A 14,785-nucleotide genomic window follows, 5' to 3' on the forward strand; every position below is an offset into this window, starting at 1 on the left:
AGTTGCGAGTGCCGAGCCCGAATAACTTATTTGCCACTGTTAATGCGTGCGCTTCGAAATGCACCTTGCGTCGGAGGCAGCATCACTTTTTTCAAGGAAATGTTTTCCTATTGCGGAACTTTTCGATGCTACGTTATTCCAGCTCATGTAACGGTAAGGGGACCTTCTTTGCTTAGTATAAGTATATCGTATTTCTTTTTTCAGTCTACTTTTGACCGTTGTTGCAACAATATCCACCGTCGTGCCTGTAATCTTCTACATTACTCCCACTTTCGCCGTTATTTATCTTTGCAGCTAAAGCAAAATAAAAACCATTACCTTCTAATTTTGTTTTCTACTAAATTTTTTTTCATATCTGTATTTTTTTTCGAGTGGATAAACAAAAAAGGGAATGTGCCGAAAAAGGTATCAGTTGCAAAAGGAAGCATTGGTGTAAATGATCTTAATAATATGCTCTCCCTGAGTGTAAATAAAATGCAGCTGCAGGCAGAACTATAAGCATATGTGAAATCGAGAGAGGCGGGGCAGAAAGAACTTACGAGGAAATGTATGCACATAGAAGAATTTCAAATGAAAGGGGTTTCGAAAGTAACTGCATCGGAGGAAAAGAAAATGGACCAAATTTTGAGAAAATGAGCTCGAAAAAACTAAAAAAAAAGCCCAGACACGGCGATTGGGGCAAGACGCTTCTTCGTTTGCACTCAGCGCGTGCGCAATTCTCTCTTTTCTTTACCTTTTGCGCAGCCGTGTTGAGCAGTCTCTGGGTAATGAAAGGCGCGCTGGAACGAGTGGTTGTTTGCAGAGCGCTTCAGCTGGCGTAATTTTATAGAAAGTTTGAGCCCTCCATACGATCACAAGAGAGAGATTGTAATATTCCACTTAAGTTGCATCAACTTTGGATGGCTTTAACAATGTAAAATACCGGAGTGACGAATCTGAGCGAAGCTGAGTGAAGTGCAATAAGCCAGATGCGGGAAATGACGATTTTGCATTGATAAGCACGCGTTCATCGGGAATTTGTCTGCGTTACTGTAGTTTGCCGGTGCAGAGTTTTCGGGTCTGCCGTTATTAGGCACATTTTCCTCCAGAGAATTGTTTAGCGCCAAACAAAACTCATAGAAAACAGTGAACGGGATAGGTAGCTATAATTTATTATTTGAAATCATTAGCGTTACTGTCTTTAATCAGGCCTTCATTTGACTTCAACGAGGTAGGAGGCTATGTAGCCATCTCGTAATTTCATGGTTTTCAAGGACAGATCTGGACAAACTTATTGATCCGTCATTTTGCACAACAGACTTCTTTGTTCTTTGCCTAATAATTTTCAGACTGAAGAGCAGAGGCGATCATAGAATTTCACACTTCATGTGTTGTTCCGTCGCTCTTGCACCGAAAAAGGCATTTTTGCAAATTCAGCCAGTGACTGAAACGCACATTGAAAGAATAAAAACGACTCAAGTCATGCGAGGACAATAGAACAATGTAAGTAAAAGTTCTCACTGCGTGAAAATGATCTCAAGCAAACTCGCCCTATGGCCGGTTCTCTCAAGCATGAAGGAATTCGAATTTTGATTTGAGTTGTCAGCCTGCCAAGGGCGAAATATATGATTTCGCCAGAAAAGTTCAACAAGTAGTTCTCATGTTTCATTCAAGGTGGTTGTCATGCAGGTAAAAGACGCTGGTTTTCTAAAGGTCGCCATTGTGAAACTAAAAATTGTTCCAAAAGAAATAACCTAATAATTCTTGATATAAAATGTAATGCAAGTAGAGCTGGGAGCAGTCATAGAAAAACGCATTGACGCATAGGACATTAGGACATTCGGTATCAACGGCAGTCACTGAGCATGACGCGATTTGGATATATACGATCGAAATAAAAGCTGACAAAAATGCTTAAATTGTGTGCTTTTATAGACAACAAGCGCGTTTTGTTTTTTAGTGCAAAGCTTAAACAGAAGCAGTTTGCGAACTGAGCAAACATGAGTCGATATTTACGTCATGCGGAGTCTAAGCTTGCTACCATCGCAGCCTTACTGGATACGTATATTAAGTTGCGTTTGAGAACGTTATACACCATCAAAGCTTCATCAGCGACCCCGTTGCGGAAATTGTTGGTCACACCTGAAGACAGCTAGTCGCTGGTGACAGCCTCCGGCATGTGTCTTCGAATGTCTGAGAGCTGCTTTGAGGAGTTCTGGCCCACAGTGATCACGCTTTCCTCGTTATCAACAGGTGAACTGTACTGCCTAGACGGTGTTGCAATGTTTCATTGAATTCCTGAAAACTGCGACCGTCACCTGCTTGGGCCGTGGCCAACGTGGGACTACGGTATCAACGATTAGAAATGAGCCATTCGCTGATAATATTCCTCACCTGGGGGCTCGACGGAGCCCGTTTAGCTGACGCACGCCACACGTGGCTTCGAGAGAGCGTGCAAGTTCATTTTGTTAAGAGCAGCAATGTAGCATGGAAATGCGCTGCAGGTGCGCCTAAAACATGTTTGCTCTCCTAACTATGAGGCGCTGCGCTGTGATCAACACGGCATACTTAATCGCAGATGGTTCATTGTCGAAGCCTAGAAAGTTGAGCTGTTGATTTCTCCACTTCTAGGCCCGCACTAAAACCGAACAACTTGCTTGAAACCGAATCCCAGTTGCATTGTTTCATTGGTTAATGTGATGCTTTCCCGTCGGCCTATTATTTTTACATGAATTACTGGTACTTGCACGGGGATGGTATGTTTGTACTTAACCAGGTTTCCAAAAAAGACCGAGTGCTCTAAGCAAGTGAAACCAACTGGGTGCTGTTGAGAGTCCTGTGGTCTCGACTGCAGTGTTTTTTTTCTTCCTGCAAAGCTAGATAATGAATCAGGACTAGCCAGCAAATCATTACAGGGAGACCGTTCCAGGATTTTGCGTCGGTGTAGTAATAGTAGTAGTAATAGTAAAAGTGGTCGTCGTAGCCGGTAGGTGTGTTGTAATGGCCACCACTCAGACTGTGGTCAACGTGGATTAAGATGGTTGTGACTAGACCGAAGAAATACGTAACCGGTGTGTGGTTACCAGCGGAACCATCTGGAGGCTATTACTCGCGGAAGGTGAGGATATGCCTACAGCGCACGGAGAACCACAGGGTGGTTACTGCCACCGTCAGAAGTCACCGTCAGGACTACATCGATCCGCGACATTTTGTGATAGATCAAAATTTTCCTTGGTATTTGCGCTACGCCTCGATGTGCGGATTTTACATCCGATGTACCTCATAGGTGTATTGGGACTTTTATAAATATCTAATTCATACAATTCATGAGATTGAAAACATTTCTCGCAATAGTCGGCTTTTAACCATGTGACTGCGCTGTGCACTGCTCGACTGAAGGCAAATGGAACTTTCGCGCTCTGCAACACATTCAAAGTTCAGCCGCCAGTAATACATCAGTTGGAAATTTGAACGCAATTCAAACAGATCTAGTTATGTTTCTTCGCGCGTAAACATAACCGAATAAAATTGTTGGTTGGTTGGCTAATGGGGTTTAACGTCCCAAAGCGACTAAGGCTATGAGAGACGCCGTAGAGGAGGGCTCCGGAAATTTTTTCTACCTGGGGTTCTTTAACGTGCACTGACATCGCACAGTACACGGGCTTCTGGAATTTCTCCTCCAAAGAAATTCAAGCGCCGCGGCCGGGATCGAACCCGCGTCTTTCGGGTGAGCAGTCGAGCACCATAACCACTGAGCCACCGCGGCGGCCCAATAAACTGAGTGTACAGTCGAGGACAAATGTCTCCGGACCACGTGTTCCTCTAACGAAGTCAATAGATTTGCTATTACTCCGCGGCTGGAGACCACACTTGTGGAGGTAAAAGTTAAATTTTTGTTCTTTCATCTCCCCAAGTACGGTCTCCAGCCGCTGCCAGATAGTAGAGCTATAAGCTTCGTTTCAGTAACACGTGGTCCGGAGACTTTTGTCCCCGACTGTACTGTACTCCTTTGGTAAAGAGTATTGATGTCTACGTGCCGCTGCAGGTGTATCTGAAAAAGTAGCCATATAAATGCGCAGGTATGAATGGCAGGAACCAGTTCCCGCTTTGAACGGCCACGTTTCTCAGAACACCGATTAAACAACAGCAACTTTATTGCCGACCAGCGGTCTCCTTTTACCGCAAGCGTTGAGGCACACTGTGCTCATAAAATTGTGACCACATCTAGAGTATTATGTTATTTATTTCCCCTTCAGTATTTGGTTAACTATCCATCCACGCTCAGAACTCAGATGGTGCGCTGTGCTCTGTCTGAAAGCCGACGTAACGAAATATTATGACAACGTATACTAACTGGGAGTGGCAGGTCCGTACAATTTGTTAGCAACAGAAAGAAAGAAAAATACCAGAAAAGGCCTTCCTAACGGGATAAAGGTCGTCGAACCCGACTATGCATGTGCTGGCACCGTCGGCGCGCCAACGGCTCCCGAGAGATCCCATCCTTGGTGCTGCCTGTCTTCACCGATGCGACCGAGAGGGCGAAGTACCGTAGGCATACATATCACGACCATGTTCGGCTTTCCAGCACTGCTTTCCTATACGTCTTACTGTGCTTAACAAATACAACATCCGGGATGATTTCCAAATCGTTGCGCTAAAATGAGATTGATTCTAGATCGTGTTAAATGATACCTGCCTCTTCGAACCTTATCTCTACTGGTTAAAGACGAAACAGGCTGCCCACATCAGGACATCGGGCTCTACTGCGCTGTACTCCACTCGAGCGAGCTGTACACACTGCTCTACTCGGTGACGAGGTTCGCGGGGAGTATAGCTGCCACAAGGCAAATAAGTGTGTGCGCAATGCTCTTGCGACAGCTTCTGAGCACCCGCAGTACGTAACGACCTCCTCGGGGCCTGTTGTTTGGCCACAGTCTATTACGCGAAGGCCTCGTAGGAAGGTCGCATGCTTCGAGTGCTAACGGCATCTGTGAAGTACATAAAAGGAATAGAACAAACACTGTGACTGTCTGGAGCTGTCCATATAATAACAATGTATTCGGTCAAGCATAGGAGTGTGTCTACGAAACTGCGGACGATAACGCAATAACAGGCATCAGCCGTGACATCCGAATCCCATGCTAGGCGCTTTACTTAGAACATATAGGTTGTTTTGTGGACGGACTAACCACATTCATTTTCTTTGTGCCATTACTGGTTTCTGGTTGCTTCAGCACAAACAGGTCTACACCAGATGTCGGAGCGAAGCACAGCATGTGGACTGCTTTGAAAAATAAGAACAGCTGCCATCGGTTTTAGTGTAAGGTTGTGTTAAGCTTATTCCAGCGTCTAAGCAGTACCTACGGAATTTCTCAAGCATTTCTGAAACAGCGAAGAAATTATCAGATAAAACTAAGCTTGTTTGCACTGGCTTCCCACTGAAGTATACGCTATTTCACTTATCTCATTCTGCGAAGATAAGAGTACCGGTGTTGACTTTCTAGAATCACTTCACAAGCATAGAGGTTCCAGAATGTTGAGTTTCTTAATTACCCCGAATTGCTTGAGGTGTGAGGAATGAACATGAAGAGAGAGCAGCGTACAAGATGAGGAGAAAAAATAAAAATGTAACATTTCTCCAATAAAACCGTATCTGTCGCAAGATGATCTATAATTAGTCCTCAGTGTTGCACATTATATTTTTTTGGAATAATAGTGCCTCCCTTAGGATTGAGAGCTCATAATACAAGATATCTTTTACTTTTGAATTGTGGAAATCATTCCGAAACTATTTCAGGCAGCGCCCACTCATTGTCGTTTTTCTGCACAGGAACGCCCGCTCGAGCATAAGTAAAACAAGGCAGAAGATTGGATGTTTGGAAAGTAAGAAAGATGGTCTAGTTGGTGGTTGTGATATAGCCGCGATATGAATAGGTACTAGGATACCAAGGAGGACACGGTAAAGTGTTCGCACAGCCTTTCGTACTACGAAAACTTAGTTTTGCCTTTTCTCAGTGTTTTCGCGCTTGTTATATTGTCGGAGCTACGCATCGGCAAGTTGATCCAAGAGCACCAACCAAAAAGTGGAATTGACGCTGTTTCGTTCACCGACTGCCATTCATTAACTAAGTAATAATAATGGGCTGCAATCGTTGCTACCACTTTTTTTGACCCCAATGCATCTTCAGGAAGCGCGCAGCATCATTACTAGATCGTGTCCTCGGCAAACAGTTATCAAAAATGCAAGAGGAGGGGCCCATACACCAGCAGTGCAGCTCACTACTTGTGGTGCGTTGGCACGACATTGGTGTCGCTCTTTCCTCTACTCATTTCAAAAGAGATATTGGAATTGTGCGCGCGAAACGTGGCGTTCCCTAGGATGGGGAAGCGGCGCCCGACAAGCGAAGAAATAAAGAATGATTACGCTTATAAAAATGGTCTATAGACAGTCTATAGACTTCTTAAAGACTAATGCCTTCCTTGTGTAAACCATTCGAAATGTTCAGGCGGCTTTCGGTGATGATGCTATGAGCAGCACACAGATTAAGCAGTGGTGCAACTGGTTTAAAGACGGCCGCACATCCGTGGAGAGAGAGCAACGCTCCGGTCGGCCATCAACATGCCGAAATGACCAGGTAATTGCCGAAGTGAATGCTGTGGTGATGCGGGAATGTTGTGTGACTATCCGAGAAATTGCGGAAGAGGTGGACATCAGCAATTTTTCTGCACATTCCATTATCACCGAAGATTTGGCCATGGAGAGAGTTGCGGCGAAGTTCGTGCCGAAGCTGCTGACGGTGGAGAAAAAGCAGCTTCGTGTTGAAGTCTCACAGGAGATGCTGGATTCCACAAACCGTTACCTTGACTTTACCGACGCCGTAATCACTAGTGACGAGTCTTGGGTGTACGGGTACGACCCGGAAACCAAATCCCAGTCGTCACAGAGGACGCATTCCACGTCACCAAGACCAAAGAATGCCCGCCGAGTGCGCAGCAATGTCAAAGTGATGCTGACTGCTTTTTTGACTCCCTCTGTGTGGCACACCATGAGTACGCACCCCACAGGGTCAAAGAATGACTAAAGAGTAGTACAGGAATGTCCTCCATCGCCTACGTGGTGCTGTGCGGCGCAAGAGACCGGAATTGAGGTCAACAAAAAATTGGCGCATCCCTCGCGGCATTGCTCCTGCACATTCCTCGCATTTGATTCAGACTTTTATGACGAAAAACCTTACTCCTGTAATTCAACAGGCTCCTTACTCTCCTGATATGTCCCCCTACGACTTCTGGCTGTTTCCTAAAATCAATATGCCATTGAAAGGAGCGCGATTTCAGAAAAGAATGGACATTATGGCTGCAACGACAGCAGAGCTAAATTCCATTCCGAAAAGGGCCTTTTCGGAATACTTCCAACAATGGCAGCACCGCTGGGAGGTGTATATGGAGCCCCAAGGAGACTACTTTGAAGGTTATTAGGTTTTTAACGCTCCAGTTATGCAAGTTTTTTTTTTCTACGGCCAAAGGTCGGATACTTTTCTAACAGACCTCGTATATGGCCATAAATAATAGGTTGTCCATGACTGTCTATAGCATTTGTATTGCCTTTACGCTCTTTAGGGTATGTCTAGAGTCTATGGACTTTATAGACAGAACTGTATGGACAGTCCATAGACAGTAAGAATTTTTATAAGGGTAATTACGAACGAATCAGTGTTAGCTCCAATGAGAGGCGAGGAAAGAAGTCGCTGGCATGAAGCATTGCCGCAGTAGATTTTGTGCGCCCAAGCAGAAGACGAGTGCGAGTCTGTACGAGTCGTTCAAGGCACCGTCCCTTGTAGGAACTATTCTCAATTTCGATATTGATTTCCCACACCTTTCACAGTATTTGATTGCAGTTTTAGCGCCCTTAGAGATTCAGAGATTGCCACAATTTGTTAGTTTTATTTAACAAGTAATCCTATATTCTTCAATGCATCTGCCCGTATTTTACGCCTTTGCAACGTCGGGACCGCTAGTGACGAAACGCTCTGTTTAAAGCACACAGTATTAAAACGAGGTTAAACGACAATTCACGATGCATTTATTTATTTATTTCCGCCTCGGACTGCTTTTTGTGGCATTTGTCGCATCGAAATCGTTCAAGTACATCGAAGTAGGCAATAGAAAAATAGGTCACAAATGATGTAAGGAGTTGTTTTGGGAGCTTTCTAAGATCGTTATGCGAGTGAGAATCGAAAGTTAGAAATTTCTTGATTTTTCCCGCGGCTCAAAAACGGAGTTCAGCCACCGTGGCCCAAAACAGGCATTGGAGACGGGGCTCACCTTGATGGTGTGTTGCTATTGTTATCAAAACGATAGTTAACTGTAGTGTGTTGGCTCAACAGAATGAGCTTTAACCTAATAACAAAAATCTGTGTGTAAGCTGACGAGTTGCTCTGCATCCTCACGCATGAGAATTGAAGGGCTGGTTGTGTTAAGCGACAGCGAGAACTCCATCCAGTGATTGTTCCCTGAAAAATTTTATTCCCCATCTCTTTAAGGTTATGCTGACATGTCTCCGGCAGGAAAAGATATTTATCGAGGAGAAAGTTTGTTTTTAAAATCTTACCGGCAGTGGGATGACACTTGTACTATCCTTACCGAAAAACATGGGCTGCCATAGTTTTGAAATCAATGATGGCGTAGCGTAGTGTCCGGTATCCGCGCCAATATATATATTCACCGCTCGCATTTTACTTGCGAAATCGGCCGGTGATGCCGACACCATGCGTACAGTTTTTTCTGTTGTAGCATAAAAAGTTGAGTTTTCGGTGTGAGCACTGTCTTTCTCCATTATACGCGGTACCATATCAATATAAGCTAGCCTCTCTTCATCCTCAGCTGCCCTTTAGCAGTATTCAGTGTAGTTCTGGTAATAACTTAAAACCAGGCAGCAGACAGATGTTGCAGTTAACTCATAAGCGACAGCGTACCCTACTTGCCTCCCGGTTACAGAGTGTCTTTCGAAGCGGCACAGTTTCTGTGCGCGTCCTGAAACCCACATAATATTTAATCTCCAAGAAAACAGGAAAATGATTCCTTGCTTCATGAACCTTTCGTACCGGATGATATTTCAAGAACATTCCACAGCCGACGAAGAAAGCCCAGATGAAGAATTAGCCAGCCGCAGTGTTGTCAGTGCACCTGGCAGTGTCTTCAACTTGATGCATGGCTCGGGAACTTCCAACCGACACAACCAGGAGCGGAAAGGAATGGAATATGGTTAGATGAAACTGCACGGATGCGCAAACACGAAAAGCGTCATGTCATTCCGAGGGACTGCGTAACTTCGAAGGAGGCTTGCGCTCTCTTAGGAGCCGACATTAGCAGCCTCACAGCTGTGTGGCAACCGTAGCGAAACTAATTTATGGTGGCGTTAAGACCAAGTGGCGTTAAGCGTAACACCGAACCGGCAGTGTCGGTATGCACTCGGAGGCGGAATAATTACGTGAAGCGTTGCTCCATGTATGCACTTCTCACGCAGAACAACTGCGGCAGCTCTTGCGAGGCTGAACAGGAAGCAGTAGGCACCTCGATGGGCACTTATGCGTTCTCCATGTAGCAATTATTATGAACATTCTGGCAGCTTCTGAGCCCCTGACAGTGTCAGCGGCTTGTGGGAAGAAGGAGAGTCGTGGTTCCTTATTTTTTAACATTTTATTTACTTCCATTTTTTGTAACGTCAGTCGCGAAGAAAGAAATAGAAGGTAAGGAAGTAACCTACCAACCACAGGCACCGTTGGTGTGGAAGATGCGGCCTCGCTAGTGCGGCCATACCTCGGGGACAATATTCTGACTCTTAGTCGCAAAATTGCTCCCGTTTTTTTTTCGCACTCTCAGGCGGTGCCCAAAAAAGTGTCACGGATCTCCAATGCGTCATCGCTCATCCCTGTCACCTGCTCCTGTGTGCCAGACTGGCATGGGCTTTAAGCGCATTTATCGAAGAAAGTGGCACCACGGGTGTGCTTCTGCCACGAAAAGTGTGACGTCATTCCCCGCTACTAATGTCAGCGGGAAAAGCGCCAAATGGCATTGGAGAAAACGAAACAAAAAAGAAATCAAACGTTCGAAATTTCCGGAGGCTCTTCACACACACAACAATAACGACGGGCTTGGTGGCTAAGTGGCGATCAGGTATCAACGATGCCTTGAACCTAAGGAAAGTTTCACTTTCTCAATATCAATTCCTTTGATTTTACTCATATCGGTTCTATCTAATGTGTGCCGAGCAAAAGTTAAAAGAAATTTCCAATCGCCGTAGAAGGAAGCGCACGAATAATCCCTGCCACGTGCGAAAGCATAAAAAAGAAAAGATCGGTATCCGGTGGCGTATTCGCCAACTGCAGCCTGTACAGCCACAAGGCTTGAAACCACGGTGAATTGATCACGGTGACTGAAGATTGTCACTGCGCCTTACCTAAAAGGGATAATAAATCCTCTTAAACGGCGTTATATGCCACTAAGCATCACGATTTGCGACCTAAAAGGGAAATAATTGAAAAAAATGAAAGTAAAAAAAACAATAAAACTACAGTACAGAGAGCGGAGTCGAACGGCCGACCTTCCATACGCAAAACGAGCCTCTAATCCACTGCGCCATAGCAGCGATGTCAAGCTGTCGTTCTGAATGAATATTTATAACCAGCCTTAATGTGGCTGCTACCTGCCAGTGGGCGGCGCTGTCATCGCTGTCTGTACCGGCTGCATTTGGCGAACACGCTATCCGGTGAGGCTTGAAGAAGATTCAAAAGAAGAAAAAGGACCAGTTAATTGGCTGATAACGAGCTTCGCTAACACCAGAAATATCCATAATTAGATGGTTTGCTCCTTGGGGACGTGCGAACAAAACAGCAGCTCGCGAATACTGGCTAATCGTTAGACTGCCTTAAAAGTTCATAATCTGCCTTTTGCGAATGCGAACACCCCACGTGAACTACTATATCAGCAAGGTCACTACCACACGGCTGGTTTCTACTAGGGTGTTCTAATGTTTCGATATATCGTGAATATTGGCCACTTTCAGCAGAACATAAAATCATACACTTGAAAAGATTGAGCAAGCGCTGAATCTGGTGCCGAATGTGCAGCTAACTCTGAAAGCGGTGGCTTATTCCTTTCAAAACGTTACTTTAGCATTACGGTGTTCTTTTGAACCACTCCGAAATGACATACCACGCCTCGATTGTCTCCTTTCTGAGCAAGCCATGGCCCTGAATAAATAAATGTCTTAGTTTCGTGTGTTCGGAAACCATGAAGTCACGTTTCACCGCGGCCACAGCGATGGGAGGTTGTTGAAAAAGTATTATCCATTGTTTATCGGTCGGACAGGCGAAGACCGCTTGGGATCAGAACCTATCTTATAGCGCGGCAAAAATTAGATTTGTAGGGCCCTCTCTAGCTTCAAGATGTTCCCCAAAATAAAGCAAACATGATGCAGTGCTGGACCGAAACAGTGAACCACACGATCACATAAAAGCGTTCTATTACAGCTTCTTATTGGTATTGCGTTGGCAGAGTTGGTTGCATCGTACGCAGCGCTGTTTTAAAAATGTTGAGTAGGTAGTTCATGATTTATTTTTTTCTACACTTTGTGCAGCTATCTCTAATAGGCCAGGAAAGTACGCCTTATAATTTGCCTTAACTTTAGAAAAATATCTCTGAACAACTGCAGCATCAAGGCAACAGAGCGAAGATGTTTAACATGGACCGTTGTTTTGTTTTTATGGAGAGAGGCCGGATCTGTTATCTTCCCCTCCAGTGACCGCTTATCACTCCAGTGACGCCCGCAGTGATAAAGCCTATCAAGCGGAGTTCATTCCTGGTCTTTCTATCAAATTCGCAGTCATCAATAGAGAAAGGCCTAGAAAAACTGACTGCAAGAAATTGAATAAAATATGCGGCTCGATAGCTTTTAGAGAAGGAATCTGGTGAAGTGAAAAATTCTAATTAGGGTATGCATTTATCAGCACAAAAGAATGGGGGCCCAAGAGAACATATGAGCTAAAAAAGACCGAGGCGCATGCGAGTGCTTCTAGCGCTATCTGTGGATGACAGCCTATGAGTGTTAAAACATGCTTGAGAGAACAACAATTTAAATACAGAAGAATGAATGTATCGAAATATATGCCAGAAAGGTGAACAAGCGCACCGCACTCATTGTGATTTCTCGAGTGATTAAGAAATTTACAGAAAAAAAATTAGTGACTTAAAAGCAGTTCGTTTTAGCAACGGCTGGTACGAAAGTACGAAAAACGCAAGCATAATGGAAGACTGAGTGATCTACGTAATAACGAGGACAGCGCTTGTCACTGTTCTTTGCGCCTTGGATGCTCAACCACAGAGTGGCGAAACAACAATTGACATAACGCACGCAACTATTCGCCCTAAACAAATATTGTGGAAGAGACAGAGCGTTTTATTGCTGAAAGAATATGTATTGGTAGTTAAAATAACGAAATAATTAAAGTACATACGGAACATCATCTCTGGCTAAAATAAAGCAGCTAACATAAATGCTCTACAATCAGCATTGTGTCGTGCTGTGGCTGTAATAATAAGAACTCTAAAAAAATGTATCAGGGTTGCGCAGAGATTCTTATTCAGAAACAAATCACATAGCACTTTGTGATGTGATTTTTAACGTCTGTGTCTTGTGTGTGCGCTGTGGGAATCCGAGCATGTACAAAATATAGCCAAGCAGTTCGTCCTGATCGGGCAGTCAGATGACACGTTTGGGCCCTGCGCAAGTTCTAATTCAGCCTTCGAAAGAACGTAGAACTCAACTACTATGACCGGTGTTACAGATTAAAATGAGGGTGGTTATAACACGTCTATGTACTTGAGCTGCGTAGTATTCGGAAAGTTGGTCCGGCATTCTCTGCCACATTTCACGCGAGGTTGTGTTTGTTCATGCCACAAAAATTATATTTTGTCGCAATAAGAACAGAATGATTAAAAATTACCACGCTTTCTTCAGCGAAAGGTTTAATAAACCTGCAAATTTTAAAAATAGTTACTCGGTTGCTTGCATCGCGTAGCGTACGAACGGTCCTTGTGTTCCAGGTAGTTGCAACAAAATTCAGGGGGCACTTTGTTGACCTAAAGTGTGGTGAGGCGAAAGCCTTTAGCGCGGTTTTGCTGCTTGTGGCACTGATGTGTTTAAAGTGTTAATTAAGTACACAATTGTTTGTGAATATTTAAATGCTGGAGACACTAAAGGGCGTTTGGGAGGCATCCGTCTGATTCGACGCCTTTCTGCAAACACTCTCCAGCGTCCTAGACAAGGAGAACTACATATGTGTTGGCAGGAAGTAGCGTAGCCATTAGCCCGCTCGACTGCGGAACGGAAGGATGGTGGTTCGAATCCCATCGTGCACAAAGGTTTTTTTAGTGGTCTCACTAGAAAAAGCGTGACACCTCTGCTGACAACCTTCTGTCGAGAACGATGAAGCATTAAAGGCTTTCGCCTTAAAATTAGAGGAGACACTCCAGCGCCACCGGAAGTATATGACGCGATAGCTTTAGTTGAATACTGCTTATGCATGCAGAGTTTGTCATCGTCTACATTAATACAACCCTGGTAGTCCTCATACTACTCCTGACGCAGTGGTGCAGCGTTTAAGCAATAGCAGGGTTGCCAGATTGGGCTATTAATAGCCAAATTGGGCTACATTTTGTCCGAATTGGCGTCAGAAATTTCGGTTTGGCTGTGTGGCTACTTTTGGGCTACATCTTTTTCATGCGTGAAAAAAAAAAGTTAAAGTAGTTATAATGTGCTCTGTTACAATAACGCAGGGAGAGAAATAAAAGGCACGTTGGAATAAAAATTCAGGCTATAGCAGGCTAAAGAAATTGAGCGCGTCTGCTACAAAATGACAATTTGTAAATGCTGTGTTCGAGAAAACTTGTGTGTGTCAGGCGGCCAAGGATCATGGCCTTTCGATTTCTTTTATAAAGAGTGGACACTACATGAAAGTTGCCCCCAGAAAAACACTTCATGGCCTATAGATTCCACTTAATTCGTGAACTAACGCCACCCGCGCCCGCGCGCCACCGAACATAGACTGTTGCCGTCTGCACACGTGAGCGTTCTCCCTTTGACGGTGCACCACGGGTGACCACGGTACCAGAATAGAGGTAAAACACAAAGAGAACTTAAGTCTCCCTACGTGGTGCGAATGCGTAAGCATTAAATGCTACTGTTTCGCTTCTGTTGCGCGGTTTCGTGATCCTCACATATTAATCGTTAACCGTAGACGTGGCCTAGTGGTTTGGGCGTCCGCTTCGGCTGCGGTAGTGGCTGGTTGGAAACCCACCGCCAGGCATGTTCTTTTCTTGTATTGTTTATTCTGGTTCCTCGGACACATTCCGCTCAAGATACGCATGAGGCAGGTAATTTGCTTGCGCATTAATAAGGTATTCTTCTGTTTCTTCCTAATCTCGTGGTGGACACAGCAAGCGCACCACTCGCAAGAGCCTACGCTTTTTCTGCAGCCTCAAGCGGCACACGTGCAGCCCTCGAGATTCATTGCGAGCTACGCGAGAGCGCCGTGTCCGTTGCGTAATCCGCGTGCACTCATGCGGTGCCATGGCGTCATCTCTTGGCGCGGCGCGGAACCCACTGTAACTACTAACGAGGACGGCGGAAGTTAGTGGCATGACATGGCATTAGATCCATCGCTACGAGAACTTTAATCAGAATGGGCAAATGGCTATGTACATCCGGAACTACAGAAAGAAATGGAAAAGGAGCCATGATTCCAGGGTA

The sequence above is a fragment of the Amblyomma mixtum genome, chromosome 7 (assembly GCF_055824585.1).
Source record: "Amblyomma mixtum isolate Tamu chromosome 7, ASM5582458v1, whole genome shotgun sequence".
Classification (NCBI taxonomy): domain Eukaryota; kingdom Metazoa; phylum Arthropoda; class Arachnida; order Ixodida; family Ixodidae; genus Amblyomma; species Amblyomma mixtum.